This window comes from Bos indicus, chromosome 12, assembly GCF_029378745.1.
Source record: "Bos indicus isolate NIAB-ARS_2022 breed Sahiwal x Tharparkar chromosome 12, NIAB-ARS_B.indTharparkar_mat_pri_1.0, whole genome shotgun sequence".
Lineage (NCBI taxonomy): Eukaryota > Metazoa > Chordata > Mammalia > Artiodactyla > Bovidae > Bos > Bos indicus.
The window spans coordinates 23,718,579-23,734,333 of NC_091771.1; positions in this window are offsets into that span (position 1 = coordinate 23,718,579).

A 15,755-nucleotide genomic window follows, 5' to 3' on the forward strand; every position below is an offset into this window, starting at 1 on the left:
TTTTATAGACATGTATTTTGTGGTTAGTTTTAATGTATCACAAGATCTGCTATATTATTTATTGATTGCTTTTTACTTCAATTATTATTTTTTAATTTTTAAAAGTTCTTTGATCCACTTAAAAATCTTTCTGGTTATTTTTGATAACCTTTTAATCAATGATTCTTTTATTTCAGGTTCATCATCTTTTAAATAATTGTGTACATGATTAATCATTTTATGTGTTATCTCTAATCATTTCTACTGAAATTCTTGAGTTTTCCCTTATATCCACTTATTTTGATTTCTTTCTTCTTTTTTTAAATGCTGTACTTTGAATTAATTTTGCCTGAACATTAGCTTGAGTGTCTATATGAAGAGGTTTTCATTCAAAAAATTTGAACTTAACTCTGAGTGTTCCAAGGAATGCTTTAATTCTTCCCTAGAGGTCTCAGGATTTCCATAGAAAATGATATAGTCTTTTTTTATAGATTTTTTTTTATGTGGATCATCTTGAAAGTCCTTATTGAATTTGTTACAATATTGCTTCTGTTTTATACTTCGGTTTTTTGGCCATGAGATCTTAGCTCCTTGACCAGGGATCGAACCAGCACCCTCTGTAATTGGAAGGCAAAATCTTAACCACTGGACTGCCAGGGAAGTCCCCAAAATAGGAAAGTATTAGAATGAGCTTTTCTGTGAAAATGTCATTTCTCATCTCTTCTAACTTTCAACATTCAAGATAAGACTTTCTATCCTGGTACCATTCAAAAGCACATCAGTAACAGTAGAAAACATTTAGTCATTTGTTTTACAGAGGAATGTTTGGCTTTTCCATGAAGTTGAAATGAATGGGAAAAGTAAGGCAAAAATATGCTTCAGGTAAGAGAGACTGAGAAAGAAATTATTTTATTTCAAACACTCCCACTAATTGGGGCTCAAGTGAGCCTCTGTGGGAGATGGAACACTTGCTGGAGTAGAGTAGGCAGAGAGAATAATGGGAATTTTCATTTTATGTAGAAGTGAATGAAAATTAGCTTAAAGATGGAGGTTAGAAACCACAGCTGGGAAAAAACAAAAAGGACCAAGTTTTACACATGCTCTAAAATTATTCCAATTTCAATTTTAATCAATTTCAGTAGAAAAATATTCAAATGAAAGGAAAAAATTCAGCTACTATTTTTAAGCTTCTTCATTTTTATGTTGTTCTGCTGACTTAAAACGAAGAACTCGCTGATCAGATTGAAACATATGTGATGTCATTTAAAAACAGATACAGCATGCATGAGTGTGCATAAACACTTTTAAAATTTAAAATGCTATTTCTCCAATTGTCTTGTCAACATTTGCTGAGGAAAAAAGACATGCCTTTTACTACATACACTTGCTAGGTGACTTTTATCTTGCTTTAGAGATAAACCTGGAAGAAATTTTCGTTGATATTAACATTCCCATTGTCTCCTCAAAACTGAGTCTGATAGAGGATCATTTAGATAAACTACTTAATAGGTTAAAGTGTACTGCAATGTTGCATTGATCACTGAGAAAAGTTGATCACAATTCTCTCCAAATAACTGAAGTGCCCAGTAGATTAAAAATTGTTACTAAAGATAAATTGATCCCACCATATATGATATTGAGAAAGATGAATTTGTACTGAGTTTATACGCTATTGGCTATTTGAATCAGCATGTGAAAAAATTACATTTTGTCAGACAACTGACAATATATTTTATGAATGTTGGTAGCATTTATGAGTTTTTTTTTTTAACAGTTAATAAACAAAATCTTTCTAGAAAAGACTAAGAGGTTTCTGTGTCTTCTTAAAATAAAACTGCAAAACAATTTCCTCTTTCTGCATTTATGAAACACAGAAGTATGTGGTCTGTTGTCTTTGTTTTTTTGAGAGACTGGTTAATTGTCTGCTTGTGGACTTAGCTAGCTCTGTACTTTAGTTATGGGATAAGGTTACCAAAAATTTTACTTTAAGCTTTGCCTTTCAGCTTAAAAAAGCTGCCTTAAACCCTTAAATGACAAATTAAGGGCAATTACATGTTATGTGTTTGAACAGAACATATATTAGCTTAAAATACAATTGAGTTGCCACAGATGGTTAAAAATGAAAGTAAAATAAATTATAAATTATCCCATTTGGCTGAAGGAATAATATGTTTTGCATATAAGACAAAAGCAAAAGTAAATATATACTTTTATACAGTTCACAATCATGTGATGAACAAAAGTATTTTAACTCTATACACGTTTTTTTGCAAAGCATTGGTTAATTAAAATAATTTAAAGTCAGTAATTAAAGTGGTATCTTTTTGAGAAGTAATAAAAGAAAAGTAGAATTTAAAATTCTTAGGTATTTATTTTCAAAATTGTAAGAGAAATATCGTAATAGAATGATGCAATGTAAGTAAGGAATCTCTGCTTTTGAATTCAGTGGTGTATCTTGTACAAAACAAATATCCTGCCAAAAGATAGAAGGGAGAAAAAGTCTAATAAACTGTAAACTATAATAGTATATAGGAGTATATATGTACTATTAATAGAAAGATAGATGATAGAATGCTTATTTGAAGGCATTTGAGAATTATTGGGACAAGTTGGCTATGCATAAACGTTTCAAAAAAGGAAGAAAAGTGAGCCATCATTTTGCAGTCTCTGGTAACCTCGGAACATTTGCACATTCTGCATAGGAGGTAAGATGCTAGACATCCAGGCAAAGGCCCTGGTCAGAAAGATAGCATTAAAAGACAGAGACTCTGACTATGCTTTTGGTAGTTTGTCAGTGACAAAAATGCAAAAATCAGAAAAATATGAAACCAGAATCTTGGTGATAAAGGGGAAAGAGCATCCACGATGTGAGCCCAACAGTCTGTTGTTTTTTTTCTTTAAAGTTTTTCTTTTACTTTTTGCAACTGTATACAGCAAAAGGTTACAAATGCAGATTACATTTTCCAGGATCTGCAGGTTGAGGAGTGAATTTTATTTTGTAACTAGCAACATGTTAAGTAGTATTTGAAGGTTTTAAAGCATGGGTAGATGCCATGATTAGAGCTGGAGAAAACTAACTTGGCAGCAGATTGTAGGATGGATTAGAGAAATCAGTGCCTGCAGGAGAGAAGGCCAGACAAGATATATTAATAAAACTTAAGCAGGAAGTAAACATAACTTCAACTAGGCTGCTGTAAATAAAAATAGAAAGTAAAAATGAAAAATAATGATTTAAATATAATCAACAAGTATGAAAGCAATTTGATGTTAGGAACTAGACAGAAGAGTCCATCTGAGATTTTGTACCCAGCTAAGCAGGTCAGTGAGGGTCATATGCCTTCTGTGGATTTGGAGTCAACCTGAAGCTTTCCATTCCTGTATCACCTCATAAGGGGCTTCCCAAGTGATGCTAGTGGTAAAGAATCTGCCTGCTTATGCAGGAGAAGTTAAGAGTCAAGGGTTTGATCTCTGGGTTGAGAAGATCCCCAGGATAAGGAAATGGCAGCCATTTCAGTATTCTTGCCAGGGAAATCTTGTGGAAAGAGGAGACTGGTGGGCTACAGTTCATGGGGTTGCAAAGAGTCTGACATGACTGAGCCACTGAGCACCATCACCTTATATATGAGACCTATTTTAGCACTGCTAACCTTTTAATATTCAAGCATTTGTCCCAAGATCCCTGAGGCATGTTTCGGGGACTAACTTAGGATGTGGCAAGGGACAGGAGGCAGGGTTTTTCATAAATGGAACATCTAAGATTCCAGATGGGGAGAAAAAGGGGAAGAAAAGTTGAAGCTGGAAAAATTAGTTTTCCTGCAGTCCATACCCTCTGTCTCCACTTGTCACCCCCAGTGACCACAGGCAGGAAGTGCCACTCCTGTTGCATAGTAACAAGGAGGAAGTGGCAGGTGGGGCAGGTGTCACTGTGCATGCTGCTGCTGCTGCTGCTAAGTCGCTTCAGTCGTGTCCGACTCTGTTGCGACCCCATAGATGGCAGCCCACCAGGCTCCCCCGTCCCTGGTCTTCTCCAGGCAAGAACACTGGAGTGGGTGTAGGTCCTTGTTATTAGATAGACAACACTGATCGTGTTGATCTGTGTCCTTCTTGCCCTCCAAAATCCACTGGTGATTTACAGAGTATGGAAGAAAAGGTCTATGGAGGGTTGGGTTCAAAGAATAAGGCCATTACACCTCTTCGCCTAATTCTTCCTTCCTCTTCTGTTGACAAACCAAAATTTCTGGCTGTAATAACACAATATAAATTCTTTTATGTTGAATCTGACATTTGATGTTGAAAGGTTTAAGACCATATGATTCAGCGAATGAATTTCAGTGAGATTCCAACTCTCAACATGTGCCCGTGATAAACACAATGTTATCCCAGGCACCAGGCCAAATTATACTGTTAACCGAGCATTTGAATGGAAGAATATTTTCATGGATCAAATCAAAACCCATTCCTGTAAAAATGTAATTTCGGTAAAATTGTGATGCTGGGGAGGGAGAAGGGAGAGCCTGAGGAATTTGAGCAAATTATACCCACTCTGCACCAAACAGTATCATTAAGAACACAGTGAAATTCACAGCGGTGATTTCATCAATAAGTGTGGTTTTTACATGAAGATGAGGACAAAGGCCAAGCTCCCAACAGTCTACAGAGAGGTGGCTTGTTTCATAGTGACAGTAGAATACTTTGTTCAGTGACTGTACCAGCTGGAGAACATAGATCAATCTCTTAGACGATTGTTATTGCGCAAGTAGTTCTGAGTTGGCCTGAAGCCATTCATTGCAAAGCAAATACTGCTTGTTTGCGCGATGGCTTCCTCATTTCCTTGTGTCAAGTTCATGACAGGAAGATTTATAAGTCTGCACTGTTTGGCTTGTACATACAGTCGTACAAATTTCCTTATTTGCCTTGGTTTGGAACCCTAAAGTAATTAGCCTGCTGCAAGAAAAAAAAAAAAAAAAAATGTACAGCTAGGTTGACTGCATATAGACCATCTAAATAATGATACAAATTGACCCAAATAAAATTTTACCAATCCTGTTCATTGAAAGACATCATAAACTGGGAGCATATGCAAGTGGTGTGTATGTATGTATATGCTAAGATACTCAGTTTCTCAGTCGTGTCCAACTCTTTGCGACCCCAGGGACTGTAGCCCACCAGGACCCCTGTCCATGGGATTATCCCAGCAAGAATACTGGAGTGGGTTGCCATTTCCTACTCCAGGAGATCGTCTCTACTCAGGGATCAAACCCATGTCACCGGTGTTGGCAGGTGGATTCTTTACCACTGAGCCTTCAGGGAAACCTCATCAGTACTATTTATGTCTATTTGTATTTATTAAATATATTGAAATTTGTTAAAGAAAAATAGAGAAAAAATTAAAGAGCTATATGCAATTATTATTTTCTGAATTCTGGCACACTGTCAGCTTGCTTCACCAAATTGTGTATTTCACATGGTCTATGAGAGAGGAAACTCCATATTATTTTTCACAGATATTTTTGCATTTTCTTGTGATTTTTTTATTAAGCAAATCAAATTAGAAAACTTTTGATTATACCCTACTATGTATAAAACAGATAGCTAATAAGAACCTACTGTATAGCACAGGGACTCCACTCAGTACTCTGTAATGACCCACATGGGAAAAGAATCTTAAAAAGAGGTGAGACGTGTATGTGTATAACATACTCACTTTTCTGTAAGACACAAAGTAACACAACATTGTAAACCGTATATACTCTGATAAAAATCCATTTAAAAAAGAAATAAAATTTTCATTGTAGGATTAGAGTTCATACCATGTGGTTTAATGTATTGAATAATGCATTGAAAAATAAACACTTCAATGTTAGGAAAAGTAAAAGATAATTCCCTTTCACAGATAGTCATGCAGCACATGGATGGTATATCTGAATTCGTATAGTATCTCACAGAAGAGGCATGAAGATGAAGTCTATATGTACAAAGAACTTTTAATAAACCTAGCAGATACATTTCTGAAGGTCAAAATTAAAAATTTCTCATAGTTCTTCAGATTTTCAGACTGCCTTTTATAGTCTCATAAAAGATTAATGAAAGATCTGTTTTACACATTTCAATAAACCTTCAAATTGAAAATGGTTTTTGTGATATTGTTAGTTTCTTCAATCATGTATTCATACCACTTATAAATGGATTCATTTTTCTTGTGAGATTTTAAGTTACCACTTTCATGTATGAAAATTTACCATTTCCAAAATAGATGTATCTTAATTACACCATAGCTTTAATAAATTAAAGAATATTATTCTTCCAGATTTAGGTAGAGATTAACCATTCAGATGAAAGGAGGTTTAAAGGTCCTATCTCTGGCTAATGAAGTTGACATGATTTAAAAAGGACAAAGTTCTCTTCCCTGGTGGGACAGAGGGTAAGAATCTGCCTGCCAATGCATGGATTCAATGCCTGATCAGAAGAGATCCCACATGTCTCGGGGCAACTAAGCCCATGCACCACAACTATGGAGCCTACGCTCTGTGGTAGTATAATCGCTAAGTCGTGTCTGACTCTTGCCACCCCACAGACTGTAGCCTGCTAGGCTCCTCTGTCCATGAGATTCTCCAGGAAAGAATACTGGAGTGGTTGCCATTTCTATGCTCTAGAGCATATTTTAAAAAGCAGAGACATCACTTTGCCAACAAAGGACCGTACAGTTAAAGTGATGGTCTTTCCAGTAGTCATGTACGGATGTGAGGGTTGGACCATAAAGAAGGCTGAGTGCCGAAGAATTGATGCTTTCAATCTGTGGTGTTGAAGAAGACTCTTGAGAGTCCCTTGGACTGCAAGGAGATCAGACTAGTCAATGCTAAAGGAAATCAGTCCTGAATAGTCCTTGGAAGGACTGATGCTAAAGCTCCAATACTTTGGCCACCTGATGCAAAGAACCAACTCATTGGAAAAGACCCTGATGCTGGGAAAGATTGAGGGCAAGAGGAGAAGGGGCAACAACAACAATGCTCTAGAGCCCGGGAGCCACACACACCCTAGAGTCTCTACTCTGCAACAACAGAAGCCACGGCAATGAGAAGCTTGTGCACTGCAACTAGGGAATAGCCCCCATTCATGGCGACTAGAGAAAAGCCCTGTGCAGCAACGAAGACCGAGCACAGCACAGCCAAGAATAAATAAGTAAGTAAATAAATAAAAGAACCAAGTTCAGCACTATACAAAGACACCAATGCTGACCCATATTATAATACTGCAGCGTGAGAACTGAGTATCTTAGAAGTGGAAAGGGTTTTGATGCAATATACAAGTACTCCATCTAAGCAAGACATTCTTTCCTTTTGCAATGTCCCATAGATGGTAATTTGATTATCAAACTAAATTAATATCTTTTGTTCAGTTCAAATTTCTTTTTCTTAAAAGTAGTATAGTAATTATAAACCAAATAAAACAACTAAAATTATATCTGTATTAAATTAAATGTGCCTATCAAATATGGCCTTGATTTTCATGTTATTTACCACAAGATAAAATTCAACTATGGCAGATATATACAAAAACTGCCCTGAAATACTTACTTTGTAATCACTATGCTGCATGGCAACTAGTTATTAGTTATAAACAATGAACAGCTTTGTAACTCTTCAGAATAAGCATTGCTTCTATGCAACCAAACCAGATGTTAGTAATTTTCCCTCTTGCTTTATTTTCATATGATTTTATTTATGTTCATGGTGAGCTATCAGGGGTAATGGAAATCTCTCCGTGATGGGGAAAAAAAAATCATAAATTAGAAACAGCCAGAAGATGGGCTTTAAACTGTACTTGGACACAAAAATTGGAAGCAGAATTGCCTGATAAAATTATGTTGAAAAAAGAGACTGCAAGTGTGACAAGATAATCAAGTAACAGATGTTAATAACTGGTATTTAAGGCTGTAATGCAAGTAAAGCACTTAGTGCCTCGTACATACTAAATCCAAAACTAACTAGATAATTAGATAATGAAGTAAATGTCTATTCTTATTGTTACATTTTTGCTTTTGCAAACAGAAAAGGAAATTTGGATTCAGAACTCTGAGGAAGGAAAGAAGATGTACTTGAATAAGAACAAGATTTGAAACAGAAGCGGCTGAACACTGACTTAGCAAATCTGCACCACGAGACAGGTAAACCTGCAGATGGAGTATCTAGTCATACCCTATAGTGCACTAAACTAGCAGTTCCAAATATAAGAAGTTTGTGCTGTTATTGTCATAAATTATTTACTATCCACAGTTGCAATCTCAAAATCACTTTCCAAGACTGATTCTCAAACTCTGCAACCCTCCCTGCTTGGAATCACACAAACAGAAAATGAAAAACCTAAGTGTGTTTGTATGTGTCTGTGTGTTGTGTATGCAACTGGAGTAAACTAAGTATCAATCAGAGGAGAAAGTTTTAAGTAACTTACTCTAAATTTATACCCTGAAGTAAAACATGTTTATTAAAAATATCTGCTGCTGCTAAGTCACTTCAGTCGTATCCGACTCTGTGCGACCCCATAGACGGCAGCCCACCAGGCTCCCCCGTCCCTGGGATTCTCCAGGCAAGAACGCTGGAGTGGGTTGCCATTTCCTCCTCCAACGCATGAAAGTGAAAAGTGAAAGTGAAGTCGCTCAGTCGTGTCCGACTCTTCGCGACCCCATGGACTGCAGCCAGGCAAGAGTACTGGAGTAGGTTGCCACTGCCTTCTCCGATTAAAAATATCTACATTGTGTTATAAATGTTAACCTGATAAAAGGTTTATGATGCATTAAAAGTTAAGTGAAAGTTAAGACTCTCAGTCATGTCCGACTCTTTGCGACCCCATAGACTGTAGCCTACCAGGCTCCTCCATCTGTCCATGGGATTTTCCAGGCAAGAGTACTGGAGTGGGGTGCCAAGGAAAGCATAATATTCAATTAATCCAATGAAAGTGACTGGATAAAAAGCATGTGTATGTGTGTGTGAGAGACAGAAATTAAACGTAATTATATTTGGAAAAGCAATATAAAAAATGTATGCCCCAAAGTTTTATGTAAAAATTTGCCCTACTTTTTGGTTCAAAAATAAATATTTCTAGAATATCTCACAATGTATATTGCAATAAGTGTATTAGAATGGGTGTATTGTGATATTCTTCCCTTTAGGTTCTAGTTGTAAAAATGTTCGGCTAAGTATTCAGTAAAATAGGCTTAAACAATGTAATCTGTACTCCTCAAGTTACTCATAGTTTAAAATTCACAATATTCCAGAGCTGATTAATTACATATAAATTATGTTTTCTTTGTGTGCAACTCAAAAGATAATTACGGTTAATTGCATTGTTAGGGAATAAAAGTTGTGAGTCAGAGAATAGGAGCTCCTATTATATGAAATTAAGAATTTTAAAAGTTTTCAAAAATTATTTTAAAACCAATATTTGACTTGTAAAGACTCCTAATTAGCCAGCAAATTTCACATTGGCTCTGTCCACATTTAATAACATACATCTGCTCTTTAATTTGATTTCTTCTGAATGTTTTTCTATGTTAGAAAAACAGAAGAACCTGCATGATGTAAATGAATTCACATATCTTTTCCTACCCATCCCCAAAATTAAACCCATGCATAGACTATATATAATTTTTTCTCAATAATTTCTTTTAAGTTTTTTATTTTACCATAAGTATCCATTGCTTTTAAACCATTCATAATTTATTTACTAATGTTTTATAGATCTATAAACAAGTTTTGTTTAGAGGTTTTAAACTTTTTGTGGCATTTTACAGTCAATTTCAGGATAAATTGAGTTTCTCTCCATTCGTGTGAGATAAGGCTCAGCTTTTCTGCTTCAGTGACAGACTGAAGTAATCGCTGTTTACCATGAAATTGCTCACCTGCAATTTACCTTTCGCTTCAGCGGCAAATTTATATGAGTTAATTTGGTAGTGAAGGTTCAAAATATGAACACATAATATATTTTGGACCTTGAATTAAATTATTAATCCTGAATTAGAGGAAGCAACCTTATTATACAATTAATATTTTCTCTCAAATTGCCAGTTATTATAGCAAATGCATCTTTCCCATTGAAGCTTTTCACATGCAAGTTTGAACAGGGTAATATCTCTCCCATTATCCTATTGTCTTTATAAAATATATGCAGCCTGCTACCTAGGAAACCTGAGTGTAGGAGGAGCCGTTCTGAGAGACTGCACATGGCTCCAGTTGCCAAGGAAACCCGTGCCTTTTTTCCTGTAAATGTGCAGAGCAGTTTCCTTATTAGGAATTGGGTTAACAGTGTTCTCAAAGGAAAAGCTGAGTGAGGAAGGTAGTAAGATTTTTTCATACATATGAACTGAATCGTAAACTCTGTATAAACTGTGATAAATTGGTTTTAGCATGTAAGTTTTAGTGATAAAAGTGAAGTTTTATGGAGTTTTCATCTGGCATAATTAAAAATATTCAAACATGCAAAATCTTGCTGTTAGAGCAGAGGAGCATACAGAAAATGAGTTTTTTTCTGAATAACAAGTGGCAGATACTGACAATATATGATTCATAAAATACTTGTGTGTTGAATGTGCACTTTTTTAAATGACCTTACATAAAATTATTTTCCATGAAATACTTCTGTATGTAACAATTCTAATCAATTCTTTACATTTAGCCCTCTTTTAAAAATCACTGTGTCATTATTGTGCTAAAAATTGCATTTATTTTATATTCTACTATTCTATGCTTTAAGCTTTGGGGAGGGTAATTAAAATACTTTAAAATATAAAATCCAAGTCACATATTATAAATATTACATCAGCATGATCTATCACAATCTATCATCATTTATTAAGCCTCCACCTATTAAACACACAAAACAACCATGGTCAACATGTCTTAACAATATTCTTCAAAAAGCTTTAAAAAGCCTGGTGGACTACAGTCCAAGGGATCACAAAGAGTCAGACACAACTGAGCGACTAACACACACACATGCAAGAAAAACACCCCCAAATGTGTTTTTCTTTGCATACTTAACAAAGAGGTCATTTCTTGGAAACTTTAGCCTAGTTTTCTATGTTGAAGTATAATCACTGTGTCCTTAGGCATCCAACCTAAATGCAGACAGAGTTATATGCAAGTATTTTATTGCAAAAGTAAGTAGAATAGTTTAAGTTTCTTCCTCTTTGGAATAAATTCATGAAGAACCATAATTCTTTGACTATTCTATTGAGCAGCCACAGTGTGTGAAAGTAGGCACCCTCATATTTCTGGTAGATTCCTGTATATTGTAACAGCTTCTGTAGAATGCAATTTGGAAAATATCTTAAGTGCCTTAAAATGTCTTTTGTTGGGCTCAGTAGTATAATTTTAATGCAACTTTCTAAAAATATAATATATGTATATATGTATAATATATGTATAAGGATAGTCATCACATTTGTTTTTTTAATTAAATTTTAACATGATCATTGGTAAAATTATGATAATAGTATACAACAGATACTATGCTGATATTCAGCCATTAAGTAATCATAGTGTAAAAAAATACACAATCACTTGGAAAACACTTATTAAAGAATAATAAGTGAAAAAGAAAAGGTGAAAAAATAACAAAAGAAAATACTGGAAGTATATACACTAAAATGATAAGCATAAATAGTGTGTTATCATCCCTTGTGTTTTTCTGTTTTACTTCTGCCAAGTTGTTTGCATTGACCAATCATTGCTTTTGTATTTAGAAAATGTCTTAGAGTGTTATAAAGGACAAAGTTTTTGAAGAGTTAAAGTGACATAGAGGGATACTTACAATATAATGTCAAAAGAAGAAAGGCAGCTTTGCACAATGTATTATAGATACAAACATCACAATGACAAAGCCCTGTTGTTAACCCCCATCTTGGAACAGCCATTTCGGAGATAAGTGGGACCACTTGTAGGAAGAGCAGCTCTTAAAGCCAGCTATGGATCTGTGGGCAGAAGCAGCTACAGGGAGTTGATATGACAGAAGCACTAGAAGCATAGAATGCAAAATAAAAGTAAGAAACAAACCTCTTGTATCTTCCAGTTGAGAACAAGATAGTATTGAATGAGAAGCACCAATTTGTTACTTAAGGATTTCTATATGTGGAAAATTCAAATGATAGAAAGGCAGGTTTATACATAAGAATTTGGGGGAAGTGTGCGATTGGTTCTGATTTCATGTTTTGTTTTGTTTTACACTTATGCTATTTATGTATAAACAAACACATTTTTCTAAGATTTGAAAACCCAAAATATTTTCCTAATTAAAGCAACTTCAAATTGTAGGATGTGGGGATGGCACCAGAATTTGATAAACTATAGCTGGCCACCAGGCTAATCGATATACGAATCCTAGACAGTTTTATATAACTTGCAATAGATGAGTCCTAAATGGTTTCACAGTGGAAACAGTGTCAGACTTTATTTTTTTGGGCTCCAAAATCACTGCAGATGGTGACTTCAGCCATGAAATTAAAAGACGCTTACTCCTTGGAAGGAAAGTTATGACCAACCTAGATAGCATATTCAAAAGCAGAGACATTACTTTGCCAAGAAAGGTCCATCTAGTCAAGGCTATGGTTTTTCCTGTGGTCATGTATGGATGCGAGAGTTGGACTGTGAAGAAGGCTGAGCGCCGAAGAATTGATGCTTTTGAACTGTGGTGTTGGAGAAGACTCTTGAGAGTCCCTTGGACTGCAAGGGGATCCAACCAGTCCATTCTGAAGGAGATCAGCCCTGGGATTTCTTTGGAAGAAATGATGCTAAAGCTGAAACTCCAGTACTCTGGCCACCTCATATGAAGAGTTGACTCATTGGAAAAGACTCTGATGCTGGGAGGGATTGGGGGCAGGAGGAGAAGGGGACGACAGAGGATGAGATGGCTGGATGGCATCACTGACTCGATGGATGTGAGTCTGAGTGAATTCCGGGAGTTGGTGATGGACAGGGAGGTCTGGCGTGCTGTGATTCATGGGGTCGCAAAGAGTCGGACACGACTGAGCGACTGAACTGAACTGAAATGGTTTCACATCCATGCGTCATGTATAAGATATATATCTGCAATGCTAGTTGCTGGGTTTATGAAATAGCCTTCTCCCTACCAAGCATGTTGGCAATATATATATATATATATAATATATATATATATATATATATATCCTTGAATGAAAGCATCTACCAAAATTTATAGCTTAATAGATAGAACAGATGAAAAGAACTTTGAGCAGAAACTCAAAGGAAAGATCTTTTCAGAGATATATTCTATGGCAGACATGACATAAAGTATCAAATTTTTGTTTTTGAAGTCTGCAGAATTAGATATTAACATATAATTATTGAAAATTTAATAGCTCCAAATTCAAATGTGCAGTCCAGTGATTCCAGTAAATGCTGAAATCGGTGACAAAAATCATACCATCATTATTTTTCAGAGATTCCAAAACAAGTAAAATGGGAAAATACATTATTTATCCCAAGATATATCTGTGGATCTCTACGTGCCAGAAATACCTGGATAATGAAAGGCATCCAGCAAAGAAGGTATAAATAAACACTACTGGAAAAAAATTAGCAGTAACTGGATGATTGTTTTTCAGTTGTGTCCGAATCTGCAACCCTATGGACACAGCACACCAGGCCTCTCTACCTTTCACTGTCTCCCAGAGTTTGCTCAAACTCATGACCATTGAGTCATTGATGCCATCCAACCATTTTATCCTCTGTCACCCCTTTCTCCTCCTGCCCTCAATCTTTCACAGCATCAGGGTCTTTTCCAATGAGTCAGCTCTTTGATGATAGGAGGAACTAAAAAGTGATTGCTTAAAGCACCTTGATTGACCAAGATACTGCACTGGATCTCATAAACTGGAGGAAATGTGTTTCTCCTATAAAGTAGGAGGACCCATTTTAAAACCAATTATAACTCTCACCTTGACAATGATGTTCTCAGACACTCTTGCACTGAAACCACTGGGGAAGCTTGTGTAGCCCTTCTGAATGTTTCTAGCAAAGCAAGGAAAGTTAGACTCATAGGAAGATACTAATGTTAACAGCTGGCTTTCTGGAGAAGGAAACCCTGCTCTGTAGTACTTGCCAATGTCAATGGTGTACATTCTCCCATCACAGCCAGTTACAAACTATCAATTGGACATCACTGAGTATAAAAAGAGGAACAAATCTGTGCCACTGGCTCTTGCCAAGTAGTAAGAGCCAGTCCTCTCCTATTAATGAGAGCTGTTTGCCCTTGAAGTTCTTAAAGAAGGCATTAGCAAAAGGCTGAGGAAAAAAAAAGGCACACAGCCACAGTAAAATCAGCCCAGCTAAATTGCCTCATAGTTTTATGTTGAAATACTCCTCTTTTAAGCAGTAAAAGAAAATCAAGTTGAAAGTCTTTACCTAAATAGGAAGTAACGAATTTCCTAGACCTTAGTGTTCTCAGGTTGTCAGTAACCTAGATCCAGTGATAACACACAGATGACACAGACAAGAAGCTAATGTCTGCAAATAATTTGAGAAGTATGATAGCCTTAAAAATATGTATCACTATAAATAAGACAAAAAAGTGAGATGATTAAAGACTCCCAGGAAAGATTTCTAACTCTTTTTTGTGTATTTTCAGGAGGTGGCAACTCTGAATGGCAGCAGGGCCAGCCAGGCAGCCTCATGTGTATTTCAGATTTTAATTTTATTTAAGGTACTTATTTGATATTGTTCAAGGTTTTTATAATATCTATTCTCCTGTAAAGTCAACTGAATAATCCATTGAGGTTTCCCATGAAGGAAACAGCCATACAAAATAAAATGAATTATATGATACAATCAAATAAAATATTTTATGCATTTTAAAAAGAAATCCATGACACATATCAGATTTTATCAGAAAGATTGAGACATGCTAATATGACATGAAAAAGGCTGCAAATAGCAATAATCCAAGCTCCAAGAGGTTTCTCTAACTATAGTGCCAGGTTTAAAAACTACAGTGATATATAAAAACTGTATATTTTCTCATATTGATGTTTTTATCAGACTTACCCTATAGAATGTAAGTCTCATGAAACAGACCATCAGATTTGTTCACTGCTATATCTCTAGCTGTTAGCACTTCTCTAGTGCCCAGGAAAAAAGTAGTTGTTCCACAAATACTGTTGAATGAATATAGAACATAAAAGTAGGCAAAAAGTTCATAACACGTAAGTGAGATAATGAATACAAATATGGTTAATAAAAGGGCTTCACTTCCTTCACTGACAGAGGTCCTAATTATCTAATGGTACAGCAACACTGTGTTTTTAGTTTAACAAGAATATAAGCAATAATGTTTCATGACACTCAACTGGACAATTTAGAAATGTTAGTGGTGGATTTATAGTTGGTCTAATTCTCTATGGGTATTAATTGTGGTGCTGGAGAAAACACTCGAGAGTCCCTTGGACAGCAAGGAGATCAAGCCAGTCAATCCTAAAGGAAATCAGTCCTGAGTATTCATTGGAAGGTCTGTTGCTTAAGCTCCAATATTTTGGCCACCTGATGTGAAGAGACGACTCACTGGAAAAGACCCTGATGATGGGAAAGATTGAAGGCAAAAGGAGAAGGGAGTGGCAGAGAATGAGATGGATAGATAGCATCACCAACTCAATGGACATGAATTTGAGCAAACTCTGAGAGATAGCAGACGACAGAGAAGCCTGGCATACTGCAGTCCTTGGAGTCCCAAAGAGTCAGATATGACTTAGCAACTGAACAACACATCGACAA